Genomic DNA, 14,048 nt, shown 5'->3' with positions numbered 1-14,048 from the left:
TGCAAAAGAGCTGAAAACGTACTTGGAAACATTAAAATGGGTAGTCCTACCTCACTTCACATATTCTCCAGACTCTGCTCCCCCTGACTGTCATCTAATTAGATCAATGGTGCATGGGCCTGGCTGACCAACACTTCCGATCTCATGAAGATGGTTGGTTGGTTGTTCGGAGAAGGAGACCAGACAGCGTGGTCATCGGTCTCGTCGGATTGGGGTAGGATGGGGAAGGAAGTCGGCCGTGCCCTTTCAGAGGAACCATCCCTGCATGTGCCTGAAATGATTTAGGGAAATCACGGAAAACCTAAATAAGGATGGCCGGACGCGGGATTGAACCGTCGTCCTCCCGAATGCGAGTCCAGTGTCTAACCACTGCGCCACCTCGCTATGTGATCTCATGAAGACGACACAAATTGGATCAATTCGTGAATCGCTTCAGAAGACGCGGGATTCGTACACTGCCCGAAAAATGGGAGAAAGTAGTGGCCAGCGATGGAAAATACTTTGAATGATACATGTGTAATCAATATGTTTTTATTAAAGCCTCAAATGTTGGGGGAAAAAACGGCGGAAGCAAAATTGTACACCTTGTATGTGAAATATGCTTGTTATAACCCACTGTATCAAATGGTTCAAATGGCTCTGAGCACTATAAGACTTAACATCTATGGTCATCAGTCCCCCAGAACTTAGAATTACTTAAACCTTACTAACCTAAGGACATCGCACAACACCCAGTCATCACGTGGCAGAGAAAATCCCTGACCACGCCGGGAATCGAACCCGGGAACCCGGGCGTGGGAAGCGAGAACGCTACCGCACGACCACGAGCTGCGGACAGGCGCATATGTGCACCCTCTGTTTTTTCTCAGTGAACACTGACTGTGCTGAGTTTAGAGGTGAACAGCGTTTGCAACATTAACTCTGGAGTCTAACCACGCTCCACCGTCGAATACGTACTCCTGTTGGACAACTGCAGCAGTTTGAAAGGGGTCGCATTGCGGCCTGCGGGAAATTGGACGGAACGGACGCATCGACTGATTGCTGCCCATGCTGGGCATAATGTATCCCAGGTATGTCGCTGCTTTCAGCAGTGGTCTGTAGAATACTCCCACGCCTGTAGACCATGTTAAACATCATCCAGGGAACCAAGTTAAAATAAATATTGTACTTGCTGTGTCGCCGATCATTGGGAACCGCCTGCTTGTAGCCTCTGGACAGACAGCCACCGACACCACGACACTGCCAACAACGGCTACTCAAGTGTCGTGAAAGAATCGACTGGAGAGGGTATGGCCCTCCGTTATGTTCTGTGCCGAGGCAGGCTGTTTTGTGTGTATGCTAGCGATGGGACGACGTAGATCTGGTGAGTGGCTTATTCCGGAATGCACGCACCCACGAAGCAGAGGCTCCACACCACGCGTCATGGGACGTTGAGCCATCAGTTACAACTCACGCTCATATTTGGTATTTCTGCAGGGTAAAGTAACCCGTTTGCGCTACTGTGCACATGCTCTCATCCCCGTGCTACTGCCATTTCTGACAGGAAGGTGATGGTCATTTTCAGCACGACAATCCACATCCACATACAGCTGCTGCGATGCAAGGTGTACAATGCTCTGGCCAGAGGGAGCACCAGATCTCTCGCCAATTGAACACGTAAAGGGCATTGTAAAGTGTGAACTTACTCATCTTCCAGAGCCCGCAAAAATCGCTGCCAAATTGCAACGAACAGGAAACCGAGGCCCTACACAGACTGTAGTGCCAAGAAGTAAGTAAGTACGAACTGCAACGAAAGGTTCAATATGCTTGGGACAACCTACTGCGGAATGTCATTCGGCACCTTTATGACCTCCTGCATGCAAAAATAGACGCTCGCGTTGCCACACGAGGGGGTATATTGTGTACTGATGCCACTGTTTGGGTGTCCTTTTCTGTGACGTGTGTTTTCTTTGGTCTGAATTTGTTATCATATGCTTCTGCAATAATGAGCTACCTTTCACATTACTTGTTAAAGAAATGATCATGCCCTTCGGCGTATTGCAATTTTTCTCCGGCAGCGTATGTATCACCTGCATCCAGATTGAAAAGGATGACACCAGTGATCTTATGTATTACCTACAAATATAACACAAAAGTAACTCTACAGCACTGGAAGAAAAAAACTGAAAAAACCGGGGGATCCCAGTGACTGATAATGCAGTGAATAAATTACAGTTTGCAGAAAACCAACTGATTTCACAGCAAGACTTTAGGCTACAGAGAGTACGACAATAAAATTAATACACTAACACACAAAGTCGGGTCCACATGTAAACATCTGTGTGACAGAATATATGCTATCTGGTGGTCTAAATGAAGATCTGGTATTGGAAGATGGGATGGGAGCAGTAGCAACTGTCGAGAAATATAAATTTGGAAACATTACTTTATTAAGTAGAAAGAAATGGGGATAGCACATGAAGTTCGACAATAAAACAAGACTTTTCATAACAGTGATTAGGAACATTATTAAATATGGTTCGGAAGTTTGGACAAGAATTTAACAACTAAATTCAAAATTAGTGTCTATAGAGATTAATTTTTGCAGAGTTTCAGCAGTGATACAAAGAAATGAAAATGTAAGGAAGTAAGTAATCGGAGGTAGAATTGATGTTCAGAATTCAGTTATTGATTTTATTCATCAGAAAAAAACTACAGTGTAATTAACTTGTCAAATGTTTGCAAGAAAAAAATATTGCAAACTTTTCACATCAAATAAAATAAGAAAAAGGCCCAGTATCATAATATATTTCAAATTACGAACACTATAGCAGGAAAGTGGTTTCAGATTTCTTGATGTTATCAAACTACATCAGTTACTGTCTTGTTGTCTATAGTGAGATTTGTATTTTATCTCTATTTTTATTTTATGACATCTTAAACCTTACAAGTCAATCTCACTGATGGATACAAAACTGATGAGACACGCGAATTGTAACTTTTCGGTTTCAGACACATTACAATCGTAGTTTTGATAACTGCCTTCAGTTTACCAAAAGCTTTAGAGGTGTATATAGCGCAACGGGTGGTTTGCAAGTTATGAATGGTATTACAGAACCGATCAGTGAACAGGGGAGTCTGTTCTACTTTGGAACACATGTCAAACTTCCACTATAGCCAGCCCTGTAATAAGAGTTTAATATAGTTCCTTATTCCGTTTCTTAATTAATGACATTCACTTAGTGTGAGCTGCCGTCTACATTTGAAATTACAAAAATTACTCCGGGAAAGTAAGGTTTTGCCAAATGTGAAAAACGGTTCCAAGGTACATCTTGGTCATGTAGTTATGAACAAACATTCTATTCAAATTTAGAAGTGTGGCAGTGGAGAAAACATTCGCAATAATGTATTTAATGGTCTATATGTTACATTATTTCTCCACAACACACCATTAATCAGCAAGTGAAATCAAATTAAGCAGAAGTGCAGTCCAAAACCAGTTACGAATTAAGTACTTTTTGAAACTGAAGCTATTGGAACCAACACAAAATTTCATCTCCAACAAAACTGTTAAGACGTCAACGAAACTGGGTTAATTTGCAAATATCATATGTTCCATGGTAAGACATCTCCTTTTTCAAGGTACATGTTGGTTCACGACCGACGAAGTAAGGCGTAACCATCCACACGTTTTATAACTAGTTTTAAAAATGTATAGAATTTTAATTGCCGTAACATTCTGTTACAGAAGAATTAAAAATATATTCCAAACACCTTTAATATTTTATACTGCAGTTAAATATGTAGATCTCGAAATATTGAAAAATGTTGCACAAAACACGAACTCATGAGTGTCAACAACAAAAACTGTAGAAAACGGTAGAAGTTGCTACGACGGTCTCTAGAGCGTATTCCTTCAGGCGATTCTAAAATATTTCACTAGATCGTAATACCGACCAGGGACTCCCCCCTTCTAATTCAAAGAAGAGTCAAGCAAAGAAACTATTTACGACCAAAATATTTATGTGTCCTTAACCTCGAGTGAAGTTCACGCCGCTTCACTCTACTAACGACAGTGTACTCTTTGCCTCTAGTACACATAAACTTCAGCAAATAATGGAATAACTTAATACAGCAAGTTTTAAAAAGCATCAAAATCAATAAGATTACAATAAAGTAATTTTAAAACATCGCAAAGAGCATGATAAAAATCAACAAAATCAGCTGTGCTTGGTGTAATTGTAAAGAATGTGGGGCGTACAGCAAAATAAATGAATCGGAGGCTAAAAATGGCAAAGAGTTTAAGATAAACTAAACACTTTTTCAAAACCGACTTCCCTGTGTTTTTTTAAAAAAATGAAAGTTAAGTATCAGCGTCTATTAGCAGTTTTGACTTACGACAATGGTATGTAAACTTTCTATGCGAAAATCATTTAAAAACTGACATTTCCAGCGCGAGCAATGGAGAGAAACATTTGTTAATTAATGAAAATTATAAGTAAGTAAATAAATGGTTCAGGCAACGAACAGGACAGAAATATCGTATGTAACTGTGACCACAATGGAAATGAAATAAAGGCGGGCAGGATATACAACCATTCGAATTGTTGGTAGGTATACGAAGCAATTCTTTGTTGGATTCTAGGAGATAACAAGAACGGGGACGACGAAGAAAAGGAAGTGTACCTAGATGATACACAGTATGACAGAGCAACGTGGATGCTCAGAACTGCATACTAACCCATGGAGAAGTCTAGATGAGACTTATCGAAAACGCAGACCACTCTTTACCGCCCTTTCGTTACGCGTCAGCCCTGAAAACCTCGAGTTTATCGTTTGGGGCACTGATTTTTCTTTTACTTTGCTGTCTTGGTAGATCACCACTATGTTGTAAGACACAGTAAGATTTGACTCACCAAGTCCAATATCAGCCGCCATCCATTCACTTTCGTCCTTGATGATATTTTAGATGCCAGTCAAATTCTGGTGTATTGAGAAGTAACACAAAAAACATCCACAAACTGGTGACACGCGACAAGATGAATGTAAATAAATTTCTTGGGATACGTCTGTAGTAACAATAAACAAAATAGCAACACCATTTACGATCACTCTTTATGAAGACAGAAAGACAGACTGTACATACTTGCATGTTATACACCGTAAAAATGTGGTTTTTCTTACAAATCTTTTTGACAAGGTTGTACACACTTCCCATCGCCTATAGGATCCCCCATTTCATGAAAGTTGGCAAATATCTTCATGCACAAAAATAGGAAACTATATTTGAAAAAAGTACGATAGTAATATAATCTGCTATTCTGATATACGCACGACGTCCTCTGCTTTGTAGACGAACACCTACACACAGAGGTAAACATCGCACACTAAAACAAAGTTCACTTAACTTCAAAAACGAGTAAGACAAATATACGACCTACAAAGATCCTTCACGAAAAAATAACCGACGCCCATTCAGTACTTACAGGAAAACTGCAAGGACAAACAGAATAATAAATTAGTGATAAAACTACCCACAGTCACAAAAACATGCACCCTACAGATTAAAGACCATACCGTTATACCAACATAATTACACTAAGGAACTACACATAATTAATGAAATAGTTAAAAACAATGGATACCAAGAATCACTAGTTAAAAATTGAATAAAAAATTGGAGACAGGCATAAAAATGAAGCAGAAAGCAAAACGCCACAAAATGGCACCAGCCATTCAACATTTGCATCACATCTGCGACAAGAAAAACGCCATCCCACCACAATGATATCTGACATGAAAAAAATCACAGTCAGTAACAGAGAACGTCTTCTGGCACTACAAGAAAACTTCCGAATGCAGAAGACAGCCGGCCGCGGTGGTCTAGCGGTTATAGGCGCTCAGTCCGGAGCCGCGGGACTGCTGCGGTCGCAGATTCGAATCCTGCCTCGGGCATGGATGTGTGTGATGTCCTTAGGTTAGTTAGGTTTAAGTAGTTCTACGTTCTAGGGGACTGATGACCACAGCAGTTAAGTCCCATAGTGCTCAGAGCCATTTGAACCATTTTGCAGAAGACAACAACAGAAAAACACAATAAATGGTCGGACAAACATCAACAACCAAACGTTATTTAAACTAATATAACATGTAGTAGATAAATAACAACCATCTTAGCCCTAAACACACAGTATCACGCAAACAGGCAACATAATAAAGGAGCACTTACAAGCTAGGACGTACGATCTCCACCCCATATATATATATACACACACACACACACACACACACACACACACACACACACACATATATATATATATATATATATATATATATATATATATATATATATATTCCTGGGAATTGAAATAAGAACACCGTGAATTCATTGTCCCAGGAAGGGGAAACTTTATTGACACATTTCTGGGATCAGATACATCACAGGACCACACTGACAGAACCACAGGCACATAGACACAGGCAACAGAGCATGCACAATGTCGGCACTAGTACAGTGTATATCCACCTTTCGCAGCAATGCAGGCTGCTATTCTCCCATGGAGACGATCGTAGAGATGCTGGATGTAGTCCTGTGGAACGGCTTGCCATGCCATTTCCACCTGGCGCCTCAGTTGGACCAGCGTTCGTGCTGGACGTGCAGACCGCGTGAGACGACGCTTCATCCAGTCCCAAACATGCTCAATGGGGGACAGATCCGGAGATCTTGCTGGCCAGGCTAGTTGACTTACACCTTCTAGAGCACGTTGCGTGGCACGGGATACATGCGGACGTGCATTGTCCTGTTGGAACAGCACGTTCCCTTGCCGGTCTAGGAATGGTAGAACGATGGGTTCGATGACGGTTTGGATGTACCGTGCACTATTCAGTGTCCCCTCGACGATCACCAGAGGTGTACGGCCAGTGTAGGAGATCGCTCCCCACACCATGATGCCGGGTGTTGGCCCTGTGTGCCTCGGTCGTATGCAGTCCTGATTGTGGCGCTCACCTGCACGGCGCCAAACACGCATACGACCATCATTGGCACCAAGGCAGAAGCGACTCTCATCGCTGAAGACGACACGTCTCCATTCGTCCCTCCATTCACGCCTGTCGCGACACCACTGGAGGCGGGCTGCACGATGTTGGGGCGTGAGCGGAAGACGGCCTAATGGTGTGCGGGACCGTAGCCCAGCTTCATGGAGACGGTTGCGAATGGTCCTCGCCGATACCCCAGGAGCAACAGTGTCCCTAATTTGCTGGGAAGTGGCGGTGCGGTCCCCTACGGCACTGCGTAGGATCCTACGGTCTTGGCGTGCATCCGTGCGTCGCTGCGGTCCGGTCCCAGGTCGACGGGCACGTGCAGCTTCCGCCGACCACTGGCGACAACATCGATGTACTGTGGAGACCTCACGCCCCACGTGTTGAGCAATTCGGCGGTACGTCCACCCGGCCTCCCGCATGCCCACTATACGCCCTCGCTCAAAGTCCGTCAACTGCACATACGGTTCACGTCCACGCTGTCGCGGCATGCTACCAGTGTTAAAGACTGCGATGGAGCTCCGTATGCCACGGCAAACTGGCTGATACTGACGGCGGCGGTGCACAAATGCTGCGCAGCTAGCGCCATTCGACGGCCAACACCGCGGTTCCTGGTGTGTCCGCTGTGCTGTGCGTGTGATCATTGCTTGTACAGCCCTCTCGCAATGTCCGGAGCAAGTACGGTGGGTCTGACACACCGGTGTCAATGTGTTCTTTTTTCCATTTCCAGGAGTATATATATATATATATATATATATATATATATATATATATATATATATATGTGTGTGTGTGTGTATGTGTGTGTGTGTGTGTGTGTGAGAGAGAGAGAGAGAGAGAGAGAGTCCAAAAATACCCGGAAACAGAAGATGCCACTATACGTAAAAAAAAAAATGGTACACCCTTGTGTGGAAGAAAATTGGAAATGAAGTAGGAAAGTAAAAAAACTTGAATAACGTAAGAGTCAGTCAACAATACAGATGAAAAAAGTAAGTAAACTGTTTGTTACTTCAAAAGTAAGCGCCATAGCTATTAATACATTTATCCCACTGTGAGACAAGACGACCAATCCCTTCATGGAAAAATGTTTGCAGCTGCCTACCGAGCCATGATTGTACCTAGGCATGCCACTCTTGGTCCAAAGAAAATCAACGACCACGAATGGTTTTTCAGGACTCCAAAAATACGTAAATCGCATGGGGAGACATTTAGACTGTATGTAGGATGTGTAAGCGTTTCCCAGCGAAACTTCTGATGTGTATTCGTCCCAAACTTGAAAACATGTGGGCAGTCACCACGTCAGCTTACGATCACTACCACACCCAGTGGTATCTGGGGGTAATGGCAGTCAAAATATTGCAAGTGACCGATAATGGTAGTCTGTACGACAACTCACATTATTTGTGCAACTAAGCAACATTTAAAATGGCTACACTGGAAAACAGCTACACTGAAAAATGGCTATAATGAGAAGTGGCTGCGCTGGGAATTGTTTGCACCTGGATAACAGCTACACTGGGACACAGTTATACAGGAAAATGGATATGCTAAAAATGGCCAGACTGTAAAATTACTACACTGGAAAATGGTTAAACTGGAAAAGGGTTGTTCTTGAAAACAGCTACCCTGGAAAGCAGTTACACTGGAAAATAGTCGTGCTGGAAAACAGTTACACTGGAAAATGCTGTAACATTATAATGGAAAATGTGCTGGAACATGGGAAAATTGCTGCAGTAACACTGTAATATGATGGGCAACTTGTTACAGTTGTGCTGTAGCACAGAGAGCAAGCCCAGTAATTGACAGCCCCTCCCCCTCCACCCACACCGCAAACACCGGAGAGCCAGTGGATATACACATTGTCGGCTACTGGTTTTGACATTACAGTTCGAGTATCCGAGTATCTGACACTTGCTGTCCAGTTGTGGTACATGTACAGGCAAGTGATGCCATATACACTGTCAACTTCTGGCTTTAGAATATGTTTTGATTTCTTAATGACTTTGCGTCAACTGTCAGTACCATACCTGCTTAGTATTACCAGGAGAAGATCACAAACGTCTTGTACTCCACGATAAAATTAATACCCTGACGTGGGTCGCGATATAGTGTGCGTGACTGAAAATGTGTAGGTGAAAGCACAGAAACCATTATTTCTTTGGTATTATACAGTACTTGAGTGTGAAAATTCAGTTTGTGTATGTTTTAGAGAACTGCGAATGACAGCTTCAATTATTAAACATTGGAGCCACTGTAAACATTTGTTTTTGTACTTAACTTCGAGTACAACCGAGTCATTTGTAATAAAAAGCAATAATTGCTAGTCAGTATCTTTGAACACATTTTTGTAGTGTTAAACACGATGCAGTGCCTTTCTCCGTCCTGAACTGATGCTTGCGACTGAAATATCACTGAAAAACTTGTAAAAACATCGGCTGGTGGCCGGCCGGTGAAGCCGTGCGGTTCTAGGCGCTTCAGTCTGGAACCGCGTGATCGCTACGGTCGCAGGCTCGAATCCTGCCTCGGGCATGGATGTTTGTGATGTCCTTAGGTTAGTTAGGTTTAAGTATTTCTAAGTTCTAGGGGACTGATGACCTCAGATATTAAGTCCCAAAGTGCTCAGAGCCATTTGAAGCACTATCGGCTAGTGAGAGGTCGTTCATTGAATCACCAATAACATAGCATCTTAGACACTTTAGATGGGGAAGTATTTAATCTGCAGCGGAAAGTAATTAAGACTGCCTATTTGTTTGTGTGCTTCCCTTCCTAGGATAGCATTTTAAGCAACATGTATTTCCTGCAGGCATAAGCTTGATCATGTTAGTTTTGCTATACCGCCTCATTTATGTCTAACACGAAATGTTATTTTTTGCCGCATGTGTTTTGTAACTGCCCTCGCGCGAAAAACTTGCGGTCGAAAGTAGTTTTCACGCGTTGTGTCACACTTGTGTAGGAATGCAGCACATTATCATACAAGCACATCATATCTGGGAAAATAATAATGTGCCGCATTCCTACAAGACATTAATGTTGTGCCATTTATATCATGTTAAGCAAATGTGTTCCTGCACAATACACAACAAAATACTCGATTGTAGCGTGGAAGCCGAAATCCAGATTGTACCCAGGAGATATACAGAAGTATACAATCAAAAGATGGTGTTTTACTCCCGCCCCCGCCCCCCGTCCCCCGCCCCCCGCCCCCCCTCCTAAAAAAAAGTTTCGGGTGAATGTCTGCAGATGTCGCAGTGCTAGTGTGTGGTCTATCATTGTCATACTGAAGGACAGGGTGCTCCATGTGTGTGGACGAACTCTTCGAATGTGAAACTCGAATACAGCACGCAGTTTCACACGCACCGACACAATTACTTTACACACCACCGTATTACACGACACAGTTTGGAGTTCTCTAGCGGCAGAGAGCTGTAAATATGTAGACATGAATAATTTGTGTGTAGAATGTCAATAATGTTCGTTTTTTTTAAAAAGCTTAAAGAGTTTTCGCACAAAAATTCGAAGGCATTACTTTTCAGTACGGCTTCGTATTCAGAAGTAGATATCAAAACGGCAGTAGATTCTGGAAGTCACGTTTACGCTGTGTTTCTTCACTTGAACGTAGCTTCGATAACGTCACCTACTAATCAAAAAACGTATATACTTTATATACGAAGAGGTATGCTGTTGCAGTGAAGGCTTCCTAGTAGACGGAAGAGAGATCGTCTTCCTTAATTTTGACACTATCAGAAGCCATGGTAGCGTCCTGTGAACCTCAAAGTAGGGTGATAGGGCCGCCGTTCTTCATCATATAGCGATATTTTTAGTTCTACACGTCTTGTAATCGTTTGATGGAAAGAACTGCTCCTTTTTTCCAGTCACTTTATAAGCTTTCTGCTTATCGTTTAATTTCTGATAACATGCAAACATGCCCTCTTGTATATGTAGTTTAGACCTATGAAATGACAAGATAATGCTGTTTAACTAAAATTTCTTAAAGTAATAGAATAAGAGAAGGCTAGGAATACTTTGCGCAACATAGTAAAGGTGGACATAAGTGAACAATTGACTAGATTCTACTAACGTACTAATTCTGTGAAGAGCGTCAACAGCAACCTCTAAGTAACTCAGTGGTCGCCAAGTTACATGCAGTAAGTATGCTTAATAGTCTATTAGCCTAGCTTTTCTGCTAACAAATATAAAATTCAAAGAAATCATGTCGTATATAAAATGATGAACCGCCGGCTGCCTCTGTAATCCCATATGGTGACTTAGATTCTGATCTGTAAAACATCCAAAGAAATAGACGAAGTGTACTAGTGTCTGCAATTTTGAAAAACATATATGATGACAAATAAGGGATCATGGAAATTGGTATCTCTGATGAGGGCAGGAAATATACATCACATGAGATAACGCGACGCCGATAGCAAAATGTGTACTGAGTTGTCGAGATATTAGAATTTTAAAGCAGTGCCTAGGGGTCACGAGTAAACCTTAGAATCTCTGATCAAGAAAATATAATTGCATTTTAAGCGTAATTATGGCCAGCACGACGCGCACAATATCCTTAGGTGGAACACGTGGTACAATAAATCACCACAAACGAAAGATTGAAACATGAGATCCGTCTGTGATGACCTCCAAGTCGACGAGACGGTATACTTTCCATCTTCGTTCGTAAAAAAAGAAAATTCCATTTGCATTACAAAATATTGGAAAAGGCTCACTAAACGCAGATGTGATGAATTTAACTGCCTTAGTATTGGCATGAACTAATGCAAGCCCGATTCTGTACCACTCTTCGGAAACTGCCCATCTCACCAAACTAAATACCTGAAACTGTTGTAAATATTACGCCAACCCTTGCAATGCGTAGCAGAACCTTGGCACCTAACATTTACAGCGTGAGATATGAGAATGAATAATAGAAAATGACTTCAATTTTACTTAATATCTTGCTCAACCACAGCAACGTCTTCACGCACTAATCCATGCGGAGCGACAGCGGTCGAACAGATTTTTTTTTTCTTTATTGGATTTCAATCCCCACCAGGGGGGAGGGGTGGGGGCGGGCTGGCAGCAGCGTAATATGCCCCTCTACAGCCTACAGAAAAGATAAAAAAAACATAATGAGAATAGAAACAAACAAGAAAAACAGGTGATCAAACGGTGATATTGTAAAAAACTGTAAAATGGCAGCAAGTTGTGGACTTTAAGATATAAAAACACTGCGGTGACGATGCGGATGAAGGCACACAAGAAGTAGACGGGCACAATTAAAAAATACGGCGACAGTCTGATTTCTCTTCCTACGAGATAAAAAAAAACACAACTAGCGACAGTATGGCGGCTGTTCGCAACATTGACACAGTGGACTCACAACACTGAATACTGAGTTATAAAAGCACTATACAGTTTACATGGCGGCAGATTTGGTGGGGGGGGGGGGGGGGACCTATGAGGGGGAAAAGGGAGAGGAGAGGAAAAGAAAAAAGGGGGAGCCGATAGAGGGAGAGGACATAGGAAAAGGAGGGCTGAGCGAACCCGAGAAGGAATAGGAAAAGCAGTAGAGGGGAGCGTCGAACAGAACACTCTATGTGCCTTTAAACTAAATGTTTCCAGTGAGCCACGGGGAGCGTTCGCCCCTGATTCGTCCGCCTAAACTGCTGATCAAAGTGTTTAGTCATATACTCCTGCGAAGTGAATCAAAGACGTTTATGTTATCAGAGATCGATTGCTAGGTACAGAATTATAGTTGAGGAGTGTCAGGGATTTACAGAACTTGAAAGATAAATCAGTACTAAATGGCTCTGAGCACTATGCGGCTTAACTTCTCAGGTCATCAGTCGCCTAGAACTTAGAACTAATTAAACCTAACTAACCTAAGGACATCACACACATCCATGCCCAAGGCAGGATTCGAACCTGCGACCGTAGCAGTCACTCGGTTCCGGACTGCGCGCCTAGAACCGCTAGACCACCGCGGCCGGCTAAATCAGTACTGAAAGTTGAGATTGTGACAGACAACTTTCAACTTGGTAGGCTCATTTGTTCCAGCAACGTATGGTTACTTGTTGTCAGAAGGGTAGGCAATTCCTCTGCATATACGTACTAATATCATGGATGCGAAAGTAAGTCTGCCTGTTACGTTTTCACGACTAACCCACTGAACCTATTTCGATAAAATTTGATATGGAATTAGCTTGAACCCTGAGGAAGAAAATAGGCTACTATAGAAACTGTGTAGCGAAAGGTATTTTAATTAGGTTGGAATGCATATGACCCCACTCTGGGCAGCGCTCGTTGAATATAAACAATGGAGAAAAGAAAAGCAATCTTGTGGTTTTATTGTTCAGTATATTTTTAAATAAAATTCTTTAAAAATTATATAGCTTCCTATTATTTTGCTATTCTTCGGTGTCTCAACAGAGGGCACCACACGTCTCTGGCGTCACGTTTTCTTCATGTTGAACCACGTAAGCAACGGCTTCAGTTCATCTTAGACTCCAGTATGCTCTACATCAATCAATATTGTTTACCATGTGACACTTTGGACTAAAGTTACTTGTGTGCTGCTTGTTTCTGCACCTACGATACGTTGTTGAACACATATTCCTTCCTGATTCTCCTGTTCTGTAATTTGTAACGCTGTGGATGAATATGTAATAGAATTTGCTTTCATAGAACGACAGATTGCGCAATCGATTGCTGTTATTTTCTCCATTGTCTACAGGATATTTGTTGATTTGAAGAATATTAAGCGAATTAGAGAGAAGTATTTGCTCTGTGAAAAAGGTACTTACTCTTTGACTTTTGAACGTTATCATATTTGTGAAAGCGCTTTTATTGGCTGGTTCAAATGGCTCTCAGTACTATGGGACTTAACATCTATGGTCATCAGTCCCTTAGAACATAGAACTACTTAAACCTAACTAACCTAAGGACATCACACAACACCCAGTCATCACGAGGCAGAGAAAATCCGTGACCCCGCCGGGAATCGAACCCGGGAACCCGGGCGTGGGAAGCGAGAA

At 42.3% G+C, this 14,048-nt stretch overlaps 1 protein-coding gene across 1 annotated transcript in view; it reads left to right on the top strand.

The window, feature by feature from the left end:
- The window catches only part of LOC126278173 (nucleolar protein 4-like), a 688,925-nt gene that overhangs the window by 113,195 nt on the left and 561,682 nt on the right, over positions 1–14,048 (top strand). The gene's annotated exons all lie outside the window — the stretch shown is intronic.

The sequence above is a fragment of the Schistocerca gregaria genome, chromosome 6, assembly GCF_023897955.1.
Source record: "Schistocerca gregaria isolate iqSchGreg1 chromosome 6, iqSchGreg1.2, whole genome shotgun sequence".
Lineage (NCBI taxonomy): Eukaryota > Metazoa > Arthropoda > Insecta > Orthoptera > Acrididae > Schistocerca > Schistocerca gregaria.
This window is presented reverse-complemented; position numbering and strand designations above follow the sequence as displayed.